This window comes from Balaenoptera borealis (assembly GCF_965194805.1).
Source record: "Balaenoptera borealis genome assembly, chromosome: 5".
Taxonomy (NCBI): domain Eukaryota; kingdom Metazoa; phylum Chordata; class Mammalia; order Artiodactyla; family Balaenopteridae; genus Balaenoptera; species Balaenoptera borealis.
The window spans coordinates 36,598,112-36,614,464 of NC_138862.1; the positions used below are offsets into that span (position 1 = coordinate 36,598,112).

Consider the following 16,353-nt stretch of genomic DNA (forward strand, 5'->3'; position numbering starts at 1 on the left):
AAGTGGGAAATACAAGAGTAGAAAAGGACCTACAATAACAAACCAAAAACTATTAAGAAAATGGTAATAGGAACATACTTATCAATAATTACCTTAAATGTGAATGGATTAAATGCTCCAACCAAAAGACACAGGCTTGCTGAATGGATACAAAAGCAAGACCCATATATATGCTGTCTACAAGAGACCCACTTCAGACCTAGGGACACATACAGACTGAAAGTGAGGGGATGGAAAAACATATTCCATGCAAATGGAAATCAAAAGAAAGCTGGAGTAGCTATATTCATATCAGATAAAATAGACTTTAAAATAAAGAATATTACAAGAGACAAGGAAGGACACTACATAATAATCAAGGGATCAATCCAAGAAGAAGATACAACAATTACAAATATATATGCACCCAAAATGGGAGCACCTCAATACATAGGCAAGTGCTAACAGCTATAAAAGAGGAAATCGACAGTAACACAATAATAGTGGGAGACTTTAATACCTCACTTACGCCAATGGACAGATCATCCAAAATGAAAATAAATTAGGAAACAGAAGCTTTAAGTGACACAATAGACCAGATAGATTTAATTGATATTTATAGGACATTCCATCCAAAAACAGCAGATTACACTTTCTTCTCAGGTGCGCATGGAACATTCTCAAGGATAGATCACATCTTAGGTCACAAATCAAGCCTCAGTAAATTTTTTTAAAAAAATAATTTATTTATTTATTTTTTTGGCTGTGTTGGGTCTTTGTTTCTGTGCAAGAGCTTCCTCTAGTTGTGGCAAGTGGGGGTCACTCTTCATCACGGCCTCTCTTGTTGCAGGGCACAGGCTCCAGATGCGCAGGCTCAGTAGTTGTGGCTCACTGGCCTAGTTGCTCTGCGACATGTGGGATCTTCCCAGACCAGGGCTCGAGCCCATGTCCCCTGCATTAGCAGGCAGATTCTCAACCACTGCACCACCAGGGAAGCCAAGCCTCAGTAAATTTCAGAAAATTGAAATCATATCAAGCATCTTTTCTGACCACAATGCTATGAGGTTAGAAATGAATTACAGGAAAAAAAACGTAAAAAGAAAAAAAAAAAAACCACATGGAGGCTAAACAATATGTTACTAAATAACAAAGAGATCCATGAAGAGATCAAAGAGGAAATCAAAAAATACCTAGAGACAAATGACAATGAAAACACGATGATCCAAAACCTATGGGATGCAGCAAAAGCCGTTCTAAGAGGGAAGTTTATAGCTATACAAGCCTACCTCAAGAAACAAGAAAAATCTCAAGTAAACAATCTAACCTTACACCTAAAGGAACTAGAGAAATAAGAATAAACAAACCCAAAGTGGGCAGGAGGAAAGAAATCATAAAGATCAGAGCAGAAATAAGTGAAATAGAAACAAAGAAAACAATAGCAAAGATGAATAAAACTAAAAGCTGGTTCTTTGAGAAGATAAACAAAGTTGATAAACCATTAGCCAGACTCATCAAGAAAAAGAGGGAGAGGACTCAAATCAATAAAATTAGAAATGAAAAAGGAGAAGTTACAACAGACACCGCAGAAATACAAAGCATCCTAAGAGACTACTACTAGCAACTCTATGCCAATAAAATGGACAACCTGGAAGAAATAGACAAATTCTTAGAAAGGTATAACCTTCCAAGACTGAACCAGGAAGAAACCAAAAATATGAACAGACCAATCACAAGTAATGAAATTGAAACTGTGATTAAGAATTTTCCAACAAACAAACGTCCAGGACCAGATGGCTTCACAAGTGAATTCTATCAAACATTTAGAGAAGAGCTAACACCCATCCTTCTCAAACTCTTCCAACAAATTGCAGAGGAAGGAAGACTCCCAAACTCATTCTATGAGGCCACCATCACCCTGATACCAAAACCAGAAAAAGATACTACAAAAAAAGAAAATTACAGACCTATATCACTAATGAATAGAGATGCAAAAATCCTAACAAAATACTAGCAAACAGAATCCAACAACACATTAAAAGGATCATACACCACGATCAAGTGGGATTTATCCCAGGGACACAAGGATTCTTCAGTATATGCAAATCAATCAATGTGATACAGAATATTAACAAATTGAAGAATAAAAACCATATGATCATCTCAATACATGCAGAAATAGCTTTTGACAAAATTCAACACCCATCTATGATAAAAAACTCTCCAGAAAGTGGGCATAGAGGGAACCTACATCAACATATTAAAGGCCATATATGACAAACGCACAACAAACATCATTCTCAATGGTTAAGAACTGAAAGCATTTCCTCTAAGATCAGGAAGGAGACAAGGATATCCACTCTCACCACTATTATTCAACATAGTTTTGGAAGTCTTAGCCACGGCAATCAGAGAAGAAAAAGAAATAAAAGCAATACAAATTGGAAAATAAGAAGTAAAAGTGTCACTGTTTGCAGATGACATGATACTATACATAGAGAATCCTAAAAATGCCACCAGAAAACTACTAGAGCTAATCAATGAATTTGGTAAAGTTGCAGGATACAAAATTAATGCACAGAAATCTCTTACATTCCTATACACTAATGATGAAAAAACTGAAAGAGAGATTATGGAAACACTCCCATTTACCATTGCAACAAAAAGAATAAAATACCTAGGAATAAACCTACCTAGGGAGACAAAAGACCTGTATGCAGAAAACTATAATACAGTGTTGAAAGAAATTAAAGATGATACCAACAGATGGAGAGATATACCATGTTCTTGGATTGGAAGAATCAATATTGTGAAAAGGACTATACTACCCAAAGCAATCTACAAATCCAATGCAATCCTTATCAAATTACCAATGTCATTTTTTATGGAACTAGAACAAATCATCTTAAAACTTGTATGGAGACAGAAAAGACCCCAAATAGCCAAAGCAGTCTTGAGGGAAAAAAACGGAGCTGGAGGAATCAGATTCCCTGATTTCAGACTATACTACAAAGCTACAGTAATCAAGACAATATGGTACTGGCACAAAAACAGAAACATAGATCAATGGAACAAGATAGAAAGCCCAGAGATAAACCCACGCACCTAAGGTAAACTAATCTATGACAAAGGAGGCAAAGATAGACAATGGAGAAAAGACAGTCTCTTCAATAAGTGGTGCTGGGAAAACTGGACACCTACATGTAAAAGAATGAAATTAGAACACTCCCTAACACCATACACAAAAATAAACTCAAAATGGATTCAAGACCTAAATGTAAGACTGGACACTATAAAACTCTTAGAGGAAAACATAGGAAGAACACTCTTTGTCATAAATCACAGCAAGATCTTTTTTGATCCACTTCCTAGAGTAATGGAAATAAAAACAAAAATAAACAAATGGGACCTAATGAAACTTCAAAGCTTTTGCACAGCAAAGGAAACCATAAACAAGACGAAAAGACAACCCTCAGAATGGGAGAAAATATTTGCAAATGAATCAACGGACAAAGTATTAATCTCCAATATATATAAACAGCTCATGCAGCTCAATATTAAAGAAAGAAACAACCCAATCCATAAATGGGCAGAAGACCTAAATAGACATTTCTCCTAAGAAGACATACAGATGGCCAAGAAGCACATGTAAAGCTGCTCAACATCAATAATTATTAGAGAAATGCAAATCAAAACTACAATGAGGTATCACCTCACACCAGTTAGAATGGGCATCATCAGAAAATCTACAAACAACAAATGCTGAAGAGGGTGTGGAGAAGAGGGAACCCTCTTGCACTGTTGGTGGGAATGTAAATTGATACAGCCACTATGGAGAACAGTATGGAGGTTCCTTGAAAACTAAAAATAGAATTACCATATGATCCAGCAATCCCACTACTGGGCATATACCCAGAGAAAACCATAATTCTAAAAGATATATGCACCCCAGTGTTCAGTGCAGCACTGTTTGCAATAGCCAGGTCATGGAAACAACCTAAATGCCCATCGACAGATGAATGGATAAAGAAGATGTGGTACATATATACAATGGAATATTACTCAGCCCTAAAAAGGAATGAAATTGAGTCATTTGTTGTGACGTGGATGGATCTAGAGACTGTCATACATAGTGAAGTAAGTCAGAAAGAGAAGAACAAATACCGTATATTAACACATGTATGTGGCAACTAGAATAATGGTACAGATGAACAGGTTTGCAGGGCGGAAGTTGAGACACAGATGTAGAGAACAAACATATGGACACCAGGCGGGGAAAACAGCAGTGGGATGGGGATGGTGGTGTGCTGAATTGGTCGATTGGGATTGACATGTATACACTGATGTGTATAAAATTGATGACTAATAAGAACCTGCAGTGTAAAATGTCAAACAAACAAAACAACTAATACTAAACTTTCTTTGGGTTATTTGTATGGAAATATGTTAATATAAGTGTTTCAGACATTACATGAAATTTCTAAAAATCTTATATGTTCTGGTATAATGTTATAAGTCATAATTCTAGTTATTACTTTAAAATTTATATCTCAGAAATAACTAAATTTCCTTGTCAATTGCATTATTATGAACTTCCATCAAATCTTTAACCATGGTCATTTTTAAGTCTTTTGTCATTTACAGACAGTTCTGGGTGTACTCTGATGCTTTTGCAAAAAAGTTCCTATAAAAGGGTTTCATCTTCAAGGAATTCATGGAAAAGACTCTGACAAGTACAGGTTTCTGGTAACTGACTATACTGCTGAACTGAATGAATAAGCATTTTCAGAACTCTAATGGAAAACTGATGAATTCTTAAAAGTGCTAACAAAAGATCAAGATGAAAAAAAAAATTAATTACATGGGACTGAGTGAACTGATGAGGATGATTATAATTTTTGTGACTTTCTGTTTTAATAAAGAAAAAAAAATCCACAAGGACTCAGAGGCAAAAAATATACAAATCAATTTTCACTGCAAAGTAAAGGAGCTGTTACAGTGGAGGATTACTGGACTGAATGTCAATATTATGACATAGTATGAGTGTGTTTCATGTTTGGTAATTGCAATCATTGTTGCTTTTGTTGTGGTCATACATTTACAAGGCTTGTTGTCAGTTTATTTATCTCTCGTAAAAATAAGATACAGTGTGTGTGTGTGGAAAAAAAAAAGATGACATAAACAGATGGAGAAATATACCATGTTCTTGGATTGGAAGAATCAATATTGTGAAAATGACTATACTATCCAAAGCAATCTATGATTCAATGCAAATAGAACAACCAATGGCATTCTTCACAGAATTAGAACAAAATTTTTACAATTCATGTGGAAACACAAAAGACCCTGAATAACAAAAGCAATCTTGAGAAAGAAAAATGGAATTGGAGGAATCAGGCTCCCCAACTTCATACTATACCACAAAGCTCAATAATCAAGACAGTATGGTACTGGCACAAAAACAGAGATATAGACCAATGGTATAGGATGGAATGCCCAGAGATAAACCCACGCACATATGGTCACCTAATTTATGACAAAGGAGGCAAGAACATACAATGGAGAAAAGGCAGTCTCTTTAATAAGTGGTGCGGGGTAAACTGGACAGCTACATGTAAAAGAATGAAACAAGAACTCTACCTAACATCATACACAAAAATAAACTCAAAATGGATTAAAGACCTAAATGTAAGACCAGACACTATAAAACTCTTAGAGGAAAACATAAGACAAGCACTCTTTGACATAAGCCACAGCAAGATCTTTTTTGACCCATCTCCTAGAGTAATGGAAATAAAAACAAAAATAAACAAATTGGACTTAAACTCAAAAGCTTTTGCACAGCAAAGGAAACCATAAACAAGACAAAAAGACAACCCTCAGAATGGGACAAAATATTTGCAAATGAAATAACAGACAAAGGATTAATCTCCAAATTATACAAACAGCTCATGGACTTCAATATCAAAAAACACAAACAGGTTAAAAAATGGGCAGGGGGGCTTCCCTGGTGGTGCAGTGGTTGAGAATCTGCCTGCTAATGCAGGGGACACGGGTTCAAGCCCTGGGCTGGGAAGATCCCACATGCCGCGGAACAACTAGGCCCGTGAGCCACAACTACTGAGCCTGCGCGTCTGGAGCCTGTGCTCCGCAACAAAAGAGGCCGCGATAGTGAGAGGCCCGTGCACCGTGATGAAGAGTGGCCCCCGCTTGCCGCAACTAGAGAAAGCCCTCGCAGAGAAACAAAGACCCAACACAGTCAAAAATAAATAAATAAATTAATTAATTAAAAAAAAAAAGAGAATGGGAGTGCATTTCACTGTCTGTGAATCAAAAAAAAAAAAAAAACGTGGGCAGAAGACCTAAATAGATATTTCACCAAGGAATACATACAGATGGCCAAGAGGCACAGGAAAAGATGCTCAACATTACTAATTATTAGAGAAGTGCAAATCAAAACTACAGTGACTTATCACCTCATTCCAGTCAGAATGGCCATTATCAAAATATCTAGAAACCATAAATGCTGGAAAGGGTGTGGTGAAAAGGGAACTCTCCTGCACTGCTGGTGGGAATGTAAATTGATACAACCACTATGGGAAAAAATAAGGAAGTTCCTTAAAATATGAAAAATAAAACTACCATATGACCCAGCAATCCCACTAACATATGACCCAGCATATACCCTGAGAAAACAAAAACCCAAAAATAGACGTGCCACAGTGTTCATTACAGCACTATTTACAATGGTAGGATATGGAACCAACCAAAATGTCCATCAAGAGATGAATGGATAAAGAAGATGTGGCACATATATACAATGGAATATTACTCAGCCATAAAAAGAAATGAAATTGAATTATTTGTAGTGAGGTGGATGGACCTAGAGTCTGTCATACAGAGTGAAGTAAGTCAGAAAGAGAAAAACAAATACTGTATGCTAACACATATAAAAGGAATCTAAAAAAAAAAAAAAAAATCGTTCTGATGAACCTAGGCCAGAGCAGGAATAAAGATGTAGACATAGAGAATGGACTTGAGGACATGGGGTGGGAGGGGGAAGCTGGGGTGAAGTGAGAGCGACGACATATATACACTACTGAATGTAAAATAGCTAGTGGAAAGCAGCAGCATAGCACAGGGAGATCATTTCAGTGCTTTGCGATAACCTACAGGGGTGGGATAGGGAGGTTGGGAGGGAGGCTCAAGAGGGAGGGGATATGGGGACATATGTATGCATATGGTTGATTCACTTTAGTGTACAACAGAAAGTAACAAAGTACTGTGAAGCAATTATACTCCTGTAGAGATCTATTTAAAGAAAAAAAAAACATACACAGGGACAAATGACAATGAAAACACAATGATCCAAAACCTATGGGATGCAGCAAAAGCAGTTCTGAGAAGGAACTTTATAGCAATACAATCTCACCTCAGGGAACAAGAAAAATATCAAATAAACAACCTAACCATACACCTAAAGCAAGTAGAGAAAGAAGAACAAACAAAACCCAAAGTTAGTAGAAGGAAAGAAATCATAAAGATCAGAGCAGAAATACAAGAAATAGACATGAAGAAAACAATAGCAAAAATGAATGAAAATAAAAGCTGGTTCTTTGAGAAGATAAAAAAAAAACAAAAAACTTTTAGCCAGACTCATTGAGTAAAAAAGGGAGAGGACTCAAATCAATAAAATTAAAAATGAAAAAGGAGAAGTTACAATGGACACCACAGAAATACAAAGGATCATAAGAGACTACTACAAGCAACTATATGCCAATAAAATAGACCAACTAGAAGAAATGGGCAAATTCTTAGAAATGCAAGGATTCTTCAATATTCACAAATCAATCAGTATGATACTCCACATTAACAAACCAAAGAATAAAAACCATATGATCATCTCAATGGATGCAGAAAAGGCTTTTGACAAAATTCAACACCCATTTATGATAAAAACTATCCAGAGAGTGGGCACAGAGGGAACCTATTTCAATATAATAAAAGCCATATATGACAAAGCCACAGAAAACATCATTCTCAATGGTGAAAAACTGAAAGCATTTCCTCTAAGATCAGGAACAAGACAAGTATGTCCACTCTCGCCACTATTGTTCAACATAGTTTTGGAAGTTTTAGCCACAGCAATAAGAGAAGAAAAAGAAATAAAAGGAATCCAAATTGGAAAAGAAGAAGTAAAACAGTTACTGTTTGCAGATAACAAACAGTCATCTTTACATCAAAAGTTACTATACATAAAAAATTCTAAAGATGTTACCAGAAAACTACTAGAGTTCATCAATGAATGTTTTAAAGATGCAGGATACAAAATTAATACACAGACATCTCTTGCATTTCTATACACTAGCAATGAAAGATCAAAAAGAGAAATTAAGGGCTTCCCTGGTGACGCAATGGTTGAGAGTCTGCCTGCCAATGCAGGGGACACGGGTTCAAGCCCTGGTCTGGGAAGATCCCACATGCCGCGGAGCAACTAGGCCCGTGAGCCACAACTACTGAGCCTGCGCGTCTGGAGCCTGTGCTCCGCAACAAGAGAGGCCACGATAGTGAGAGGCCCGTGCACTGCGATGAAGAGTGGCCCCCGTTCGCCGCAACTAGAGAAAGCCCTCGCACAGAAACGAAGACCCAACACAGACAAAAATAAATAAATTAATTAATTAATTAAAAAAAAAAAAGAAAAACTCATAGCTAACATCTTAAAAAAAAAAAGAAAGAGAAATTAAGGAAACAATCCTATTTACCATTGAAACAAAAAGAGTAAAATACCTAGGAATAAGCCTACCTAAGGAGACAAAAGACCTATACCCAGATAAATATAAGATACTCATGAAAGAAATCAAATATAACACAGACAGAGAGATATACATTTTCTTGGATTGGAAGAATCAATATTGCCAAAATGACTATACCACCCAAAGCAATATATAGATTCAATACAATCCGTATCAAATTACAAATAGCACTTTTCATAGAATTAGAACAAATTTTTTTTAATTTTCATGGAAACACAGAACCCCTGAATAGACAATGCAATCCTGAGAAAGAAAAAAGGAACTGGAGGAATCAGGCTCCCTGACTTCAGACTTTACTACAGAGCTACAGTAATCAAAACAGCATGGTACTGGCACAAAAACAGAAATATAGATAAAAGGAACAGTATAGAAAGTCCAGAGATAAACCCATGCACATATGGCCACCTAGTCTATGACAAAGGAGGCAAGAATATACAATGGATAAAAGACAGTCTCTTCAATAAGTGGTGCTGGGAAGACTAGACAGCTACATGTAAGAGAATAAAGTTAGAACACTCCCTAATACCATACACAAAAATAAACTCAAAATGGACTAAAGATCTAAATGTAAGGCTAGACACTATAAAACTCTTAGAGGAAAACATAGGCAGAACACTCTCTGACATAAATCGCAACAATACCTTTTTTGGTCCACCTCCTAGAGTTATGAAAATAAAAACAGAAATAAACAAATGGGACCTAATTAATCTTAAAAGCTTTTGCAAAACAAAGAAACCATAAACAAAATTAAAACACGACCCACATAATGGGAGAAAATATTTGCAAACGAATCAACTGGCAAGGGATTAATCTCCAAAATACACAAACAGCCCAAGCAACTTAATATCAAAAAAACAAACAACACAATCAAAAAATGGGCAGAAGATCTAAATAGACATTTCTCCAAAGAAGACATACAGATGGGCAAGAGGCACATGAAAAGATGCTCAATATTACCAATTATCAGAGAAATGAAAATCAAAAGTACAATGAGGTATCAACTCACACCGGTCAGAATGGCCATCATTAAACAATCTACAAACAATAAATGCTGGAGAGAGTGTGGAGAAAAGGGAACTGTCCTACACTGTTGGTGAGAATGTAAATTGGTATAGCCACTATGGAGAATAGTATGGAGGTTCCTTAAAAAACTAAAAATAGAGCTATGATATGACCCAGCAATTCCACTCCTGGGCATATATCTGGAGAAAACCATAATTAAAAAAGGTATATCCACTGCAATGTTCATTGTAACACTATTTATTATAGAGAGGACATGGAAGCAACCTAAATGTCCATTGACAGAGGAATGGATAAAGAAGAAGTGATACATTATACAATGGAACATTACTGAGCCATAAAAAAGAATGAAATTATGTCATTTGCAGCAACAGGGATAGACCTGGAGATTATCATACTGAGTGAAGTAAGTCAGACAGAGAACGACATATATCATATGATATTGCTTATATGTGGAATCTTAAAAAGAATGGTCCAAATGAACTTATTTACAAAACAGAAATAGAGTCACCGATGTAAAAAATAAACTTATGGTTACCAGGGGAGAAAGGAGGGAGAGAGGGATAAATTGGGAGATTAGGATTGACATATACACACTACTACATATAAAATAGATAACTAATAAGGACCTACTGTATAGCACAGGGAACTCTATTCAATACTCTGTAATGGCCTATATGAAAAAAATCTAAAAAAGAGTGGATACATGTATATGTATAACTGATTCACTTTGCTGTACATCAGAAATTAACACAAAATTGTAAGGCAACTATAATAAAAATTTAAAAAAAGTGACTGCATTCACATTCACTCAGTGTGCTGCTTGAGAATTCTAAAATTATGACTATAGGACCAAAATTACTATTTAAAAAAATCCAAATTAAAAACTTTTATTGGAGTTGGTGTTTCTTAATTTGCTCTGATTTGTAAAGCATTTTAAATTGTGAGTAAGAAGTGTTATATAAATACAAATAATTGACTGAAAGATAGGTTGTTATAGATTAGTGAACAGGAAGTCAACAGTTATTAACAGAAATTATGTTAGAAACAAAAATTCTTCCTAGAGAATAGTAAAAATCAAAATACCTCAAACACCTCTAAATCAAAAATTCAGTTACTAAAACACCCACCAAAATTGTATATATTTAAAAACAATAACAGCAAATATATTTTTAAACAGACAATTCAAATTACAGAAAATTTAATGGATATTCAACTTAAATATTTTGTATTGAATATAAAATCACAGAGCAACAAACATCTTGAACTTTGATACCTTGCTATTTACCAGCAGAATTATAACTTAAACCTGGTCATTCCAGTTTCCAATTCAATATTTTCTGGACAAAATATACTTGAATTTAGATAGAATAAGAGATAAAACAATTAAAATTCTAATTTTAATGTATTTTTAAAAACACACAATATCATCAATGACATTAAAAGGGACTGTGATTTTTTTTCTTAAAAAAAATGTGGTTCAATGAAATGTTCTGTGACATCTCTCTCTTTCTCTCTCTCCCTCCATCCCTCCCTCTCTCCCTCTCCCTCCATCCCTCCCTCTCTCCCTCTCCCTCTCCACCAGATTTTTATTAGCTGGAACTGAGCACCTGAAAAAAAAAAGGCTTTGAAATGTTGATATTAAACATTTTCATTAAAAAAGGGGTGGGGAGTAAATTACTTTTTCACTGAAGTCTTCTAAGATCAGAACATTTAAATGTTTGCAATGGGTTGATAATCTTTAAAAAAAAAAACTGCAATTAGTCTAAATTCTAATGAAAATATATCTAATGTGATTATGTTCACAGTATTTAAAAATAATAGAAGTATGTTTTTCTCCTGATTAGCTTCTTGTATATATGTTGGCTAAGCCAGACTAGATTAAAATGGGTTCTCTTTAGGACAAAATATTTACTAATGCAAAGGGTCACTTTAGGCTTCACTAAAAGAACAATTTAGTATTTGGGATGTTTGTGCACATGCACAAAACATTCACCATTGTGCTTCTACTCTACAGTGGGGACTAGTCCAGATTTTTCTCAGCAAAAGGATTCTTGTTCACTGAGCCCCCTTTCATTGCCTGTTTATTTCTACCAATGTTGTCATTTTTCAGAGGTTTAAAAATGCTGAATTATGAAATCAATGGAATATTGGTTTCATCTGGTTTTGGAGAAACTACCACTCTGTTTTAAGAATTAGACTGGCTCAGAATGGTTTTCATGTCACTGCTCTAAATCAAGCATGTTACATTAGATTAGGAAATGCATATTAGAAGTATGTCACTAAAGCACTCAACTTCTCTATTGAAGTTCAACTGCAATTACATTTTAACATTTTTTTCTACCGTATTATTATATACATTATGATACAGCAAGCTTTCTTTATTACCCTAATGTTTTTCCTTCCCATGCAGTTAAAAAGTGTGTGGCAGCAGAGAAGCTCATGATATCTGAAGGACAACATGACAAAGCAGCATTCCAACACCAGACTCAACAAAGTGTAGCAAAAGGACAGAGATAAAAACCTAAGTGAGAAAGTGAAATAGGTTTCTATTGAAGTACGTTAGATTGCAGAGTGGGATCCCCTGGGAAGTAGCAGAAGCTCTTTTACTGGAATCATTTAAAATCTTTCTTAGACAGAATATTTAAGCATATATTTCCTGGAACAATCTCATATTGGAACAGAGAGAGATAAGATGACCTAGAAGTCTTTACCTTCTCTAGCTTCTAATTCTTTATGATTCTGTACATATCAAAAGTATATTAAAGTCTGAGGTGCAGTTTTAGACAGCATTAAATTGTTTGTATAGTTTTATAGTTGTGTACAGAAATGTCAGGTAGTGGTCTATAGGCAGAAATACTGCAGAAGAGCACCCTGAAATTTACAAATGGATTATGTTAATGTACCAATGCAAGTTTCTGCTGAACTTAACCACCTTTTATATTCATGCAGGATAATGTGGTCCTCTAAAAACAAGGTACTGAAATTTATACTCTGTTCTGTGTGCAGTGTACTGAACCTACGAAATATGGTGATAAAATTTTTATTGAAAATCTAGTTTATAAAATAAAAGGAAAATAAACTCCGGTTATTCTTATTGACACATGCCTTCCAAAAATTAGAAATGTCTTTGAATATATTTAAAAATTATAACTGAATATACGAGAAATTCAAAATTATTTATACTTTTCAAAACTAATATTATAACAATTTAATTTTAAATATAGTCAACTCTAAAAATAGTCTGAAACCTTGAATGTCTACTTCAAACTATCATAAATATGTACTTACTCTGCTATGGAAAATGTACTTACTGGGAAAAAATATTCTTTGAGCTTGTTCTTAGATGCTTCATTGTATGATTACAACTTGACAAATCTAAAAAAAAAAAAAAAAAAAAAGATGATTTGAGTAAAAAGCTTACCTAAAATACAGAATGACATTCCTTTTAAGTAGTACATCTTAGGCAGAAGTATTGATTATCTTTAATAGCACAAATTTGTTAAAATGTAATATATATGACTTTTTTTTCTTTTTATTCAAAAAGCTAGAATTAAAAAGGTGACAAGGTGGAAATGATGAACAAATTACAGATAAAAAGAAAGTTAAGGGACACATAACCGATCATAGTAGGTATATATATATATACCAATAATAATAGGTGAGACCCATTTGTAGTCAAATTTGAATGAATTAACTTAAACACATTTTCAGATAAGCAGAGAAATTTGAACAGAAACCAGATATTGGATATTATTAGAGAATTGGTTATATTTAAAGATCTGTATGTGTTCATGTTACATAGTGGGACTTTACTGAAAAAAATGATATGGTGTCTGTGATTACTTTTAAATAATATGTAGGTGGGCCCTAGCAAGCATATACACAAAATAGTATTTTAAAAGAGGTAGTGTTGAAGTTTCATGATGGGTTCAAAGAAATTCATGATGCTATTCTCCCTATATTTATGTATGCTAAGAACACTTTCATATTTTTAAAAGTAATATCTGATCATCATAAGAAAGTTGTAAACTGTATAAAGAAAAAAAGCACTCATAATCAATTATTTGAAGCTTTTCTATTCATTTACAGTGTTTATTGCAGTTGTTTTCTACATTTTTACTATTATTGATGCTCAGATTAATATGGCACCAGTACAGATTTTCCTTCTTTTGCACTATGAATGATAATATAGGAAAGTACAAAAAATATACATTTCTTTTCTTCATGGAATTTTTTTTTCCTTTCTGGAGATTCTATTTAAGAGGAATTTTACACAGACAGTTTGTCTTTATGTTGTCTTTCTTCGGTTTTATCAATAATTGTGTTTATCAGTTGCAAAATGATATTTATGTATATTCTATAACATATTATTACATACAAATTTCAGGCTGTATAAATCATTTAACAAACTTTCTATGATTGCTCCTAAACCTACTTCACACAAACAAATTTTGGGTGCTAGGTATATAGTCAGTGACACTGGATCAATATTATAAAATCTCATGGGGAAAAAAGGTTTATTATCTTACACACATACTCAAAAATTTTAGACCTTGAATTTGTAGAGGGTGATTGTCAACAGCTGCCTGAAACATTAATGTTGGTCATTTCAGTTACTCCTGAAGGGGTTCTGAATAGCATTTCTGCTTAAACATCTACCTCTTCCACCTTCAAAAAACAATCCCTGCCATTAAGAACTCCTCACAATTAAGGCTACAGGCACCTATCAATTGTTTTTCCTTTTGAAGTTAAGGTAGATACTGCAATATAAAATAAGCATGCTATAGATTCAGTTTATAGAGTCATTAGAAAACTTTTCTAACCAAAATCCAAGAGAGTTACCATTAATCACATTTAAATTCTGCATGTATTGCAGAAGAAAATGCTTCAGTGAACTTTGGTAAGCCAATGACACACTCAGTAAGACTTTTCTAACATTTACTAAGGTCTACTATGGGACTCAAATTTCTTAAGTGTTTTTGAAATTGAAATGTAAACTAATGGCTGATATTCTTAATATTCCTAATATGTTAAACAAATATTTATGAACAAGTTTAAATACATATATGGATATATTTTTATCTTAATGTTCATTAAGAATAAAGACAATAAAGCTTAATGGAAAATATTAAAATAGGTGTGAAATATAATACTAATTGAGAATAAGTCACAAAATGGTATAGAGGGAGCATAAGGAGAGAAAACACATACACAATTCAGAAAAGCACTTTCAAAAGAGAGGAGATAAATTTGCTTAGGTCACTTATTTTCAAAACTAATCAACTGAATAGTTGGAAAAGTGGCCCACATAATATTTCTAATTCTTTTTCAGTTCCTTGGGGGAAGATAAGTAAAATCTTGATGTTCTCATCCCCATTGTAATGATCTACCTGTGGGACAAAATACTGTCTATAAATAATTTTAGTAACTTATCAAGTTCACTGAAAATGGTGATATATGGATGTTGAATTTAACATGATATTAAAGAAGTATAACAGAAATTATTTCTAGAAAAGATAGAAGAACAGGAAAGTTTATCTTCTGTGAGGCTGGAGAAAAAAATATTATGTTTCTTCACAGTTAGGTCTTTCTGAGTAAATTTTACTAAAACTAAATTTTATTTACTAAAATAAAAGCCTAAAAGTTAAATTATGACTAATTAGCCAGTGAGATGAATATCTCTGGAGTTTTATGTTTACATTTCAAGAGTAAATAAATCACCCCTTCTGTGGGTATACTCCCAGATTAAAAATCTGCAGATACTAGTATCATTTTTTCCCCTGAAAAATTTTACTTACATTCCAAAAGACTAGGGTAAGAACACAAAATCTTTCCTATTATATTTCTGAGGAGACTCAGAGTGGGAAGGGAGACTCTTTCCTATATAAATATCCACATTCACTTTTTTTGGATTTCTCCTTCACATTAGACTACATTATATATAAAATGACATCTTCTAGTTCTCCTTGTTTTACCCCAGGGTGAAATATTGGGGCAAAGGCAAAGCCACATTTGTTATTTGCTATATATAAATAGTATTTCCTTTGCCTCTCTCCATGCACCTTGTGTTGGCATTCATGACAATATTAATCCATATAGATATTAAAAACTGAACATCCATATTGTGGAAATTTACAGGAAACTGGCAACACAAATACAGTCCTTCTTAAATAGAGTCATTCAATACTACATAGGAATTCAATAATTCAATAATATTTTAAGGATCCAGGAAGAGAAAAAGATTAAAACCCTTAGTTTTAGATAATTTAGATTTCACAGAATGTTATTCCATGGATGCTTCCTCCAGCTTAACCCAGTGTTAACATCTTGCATAACTGTAGCACAGTGTCTAAACCAGGGAATAGACATTGATGCAAACCATAGATATTATGCAGATTTCATCAGTTATACCTGCACACGTTTGTACATATAACTTTGCACTTAGTTTTGAGTGTGTGTAGCTCTATGCAATCTTATCACAATTGGGACTTCACTTGATGGAGGCTTCACCACCAAAATCAAATTACTATTGCACCTTGAT

At 34.0% G+C, this 16,353-nt stretch overlaps 1 pseudogene across 1 annotated transcript in view; it reads right to left on the reverse strand.

Annotated features, from left to right (window-relative positions):
- Positions 1-16,353, reverse strand: part of LOC309628906 (small ribosomal subunit protein eS6 pseudogene) — a 28,453-nt pseudogene continuing 12,100 nt past the window's right edge. The window contains exon 1 of the transcript in view: positions 1-16,353. This exon is cut by the window's right edge and continues 12,100 nt beyond it. The product of the transcript in view is annotated as a small ribosomal subunit protein eS6 pseudogene (transcript).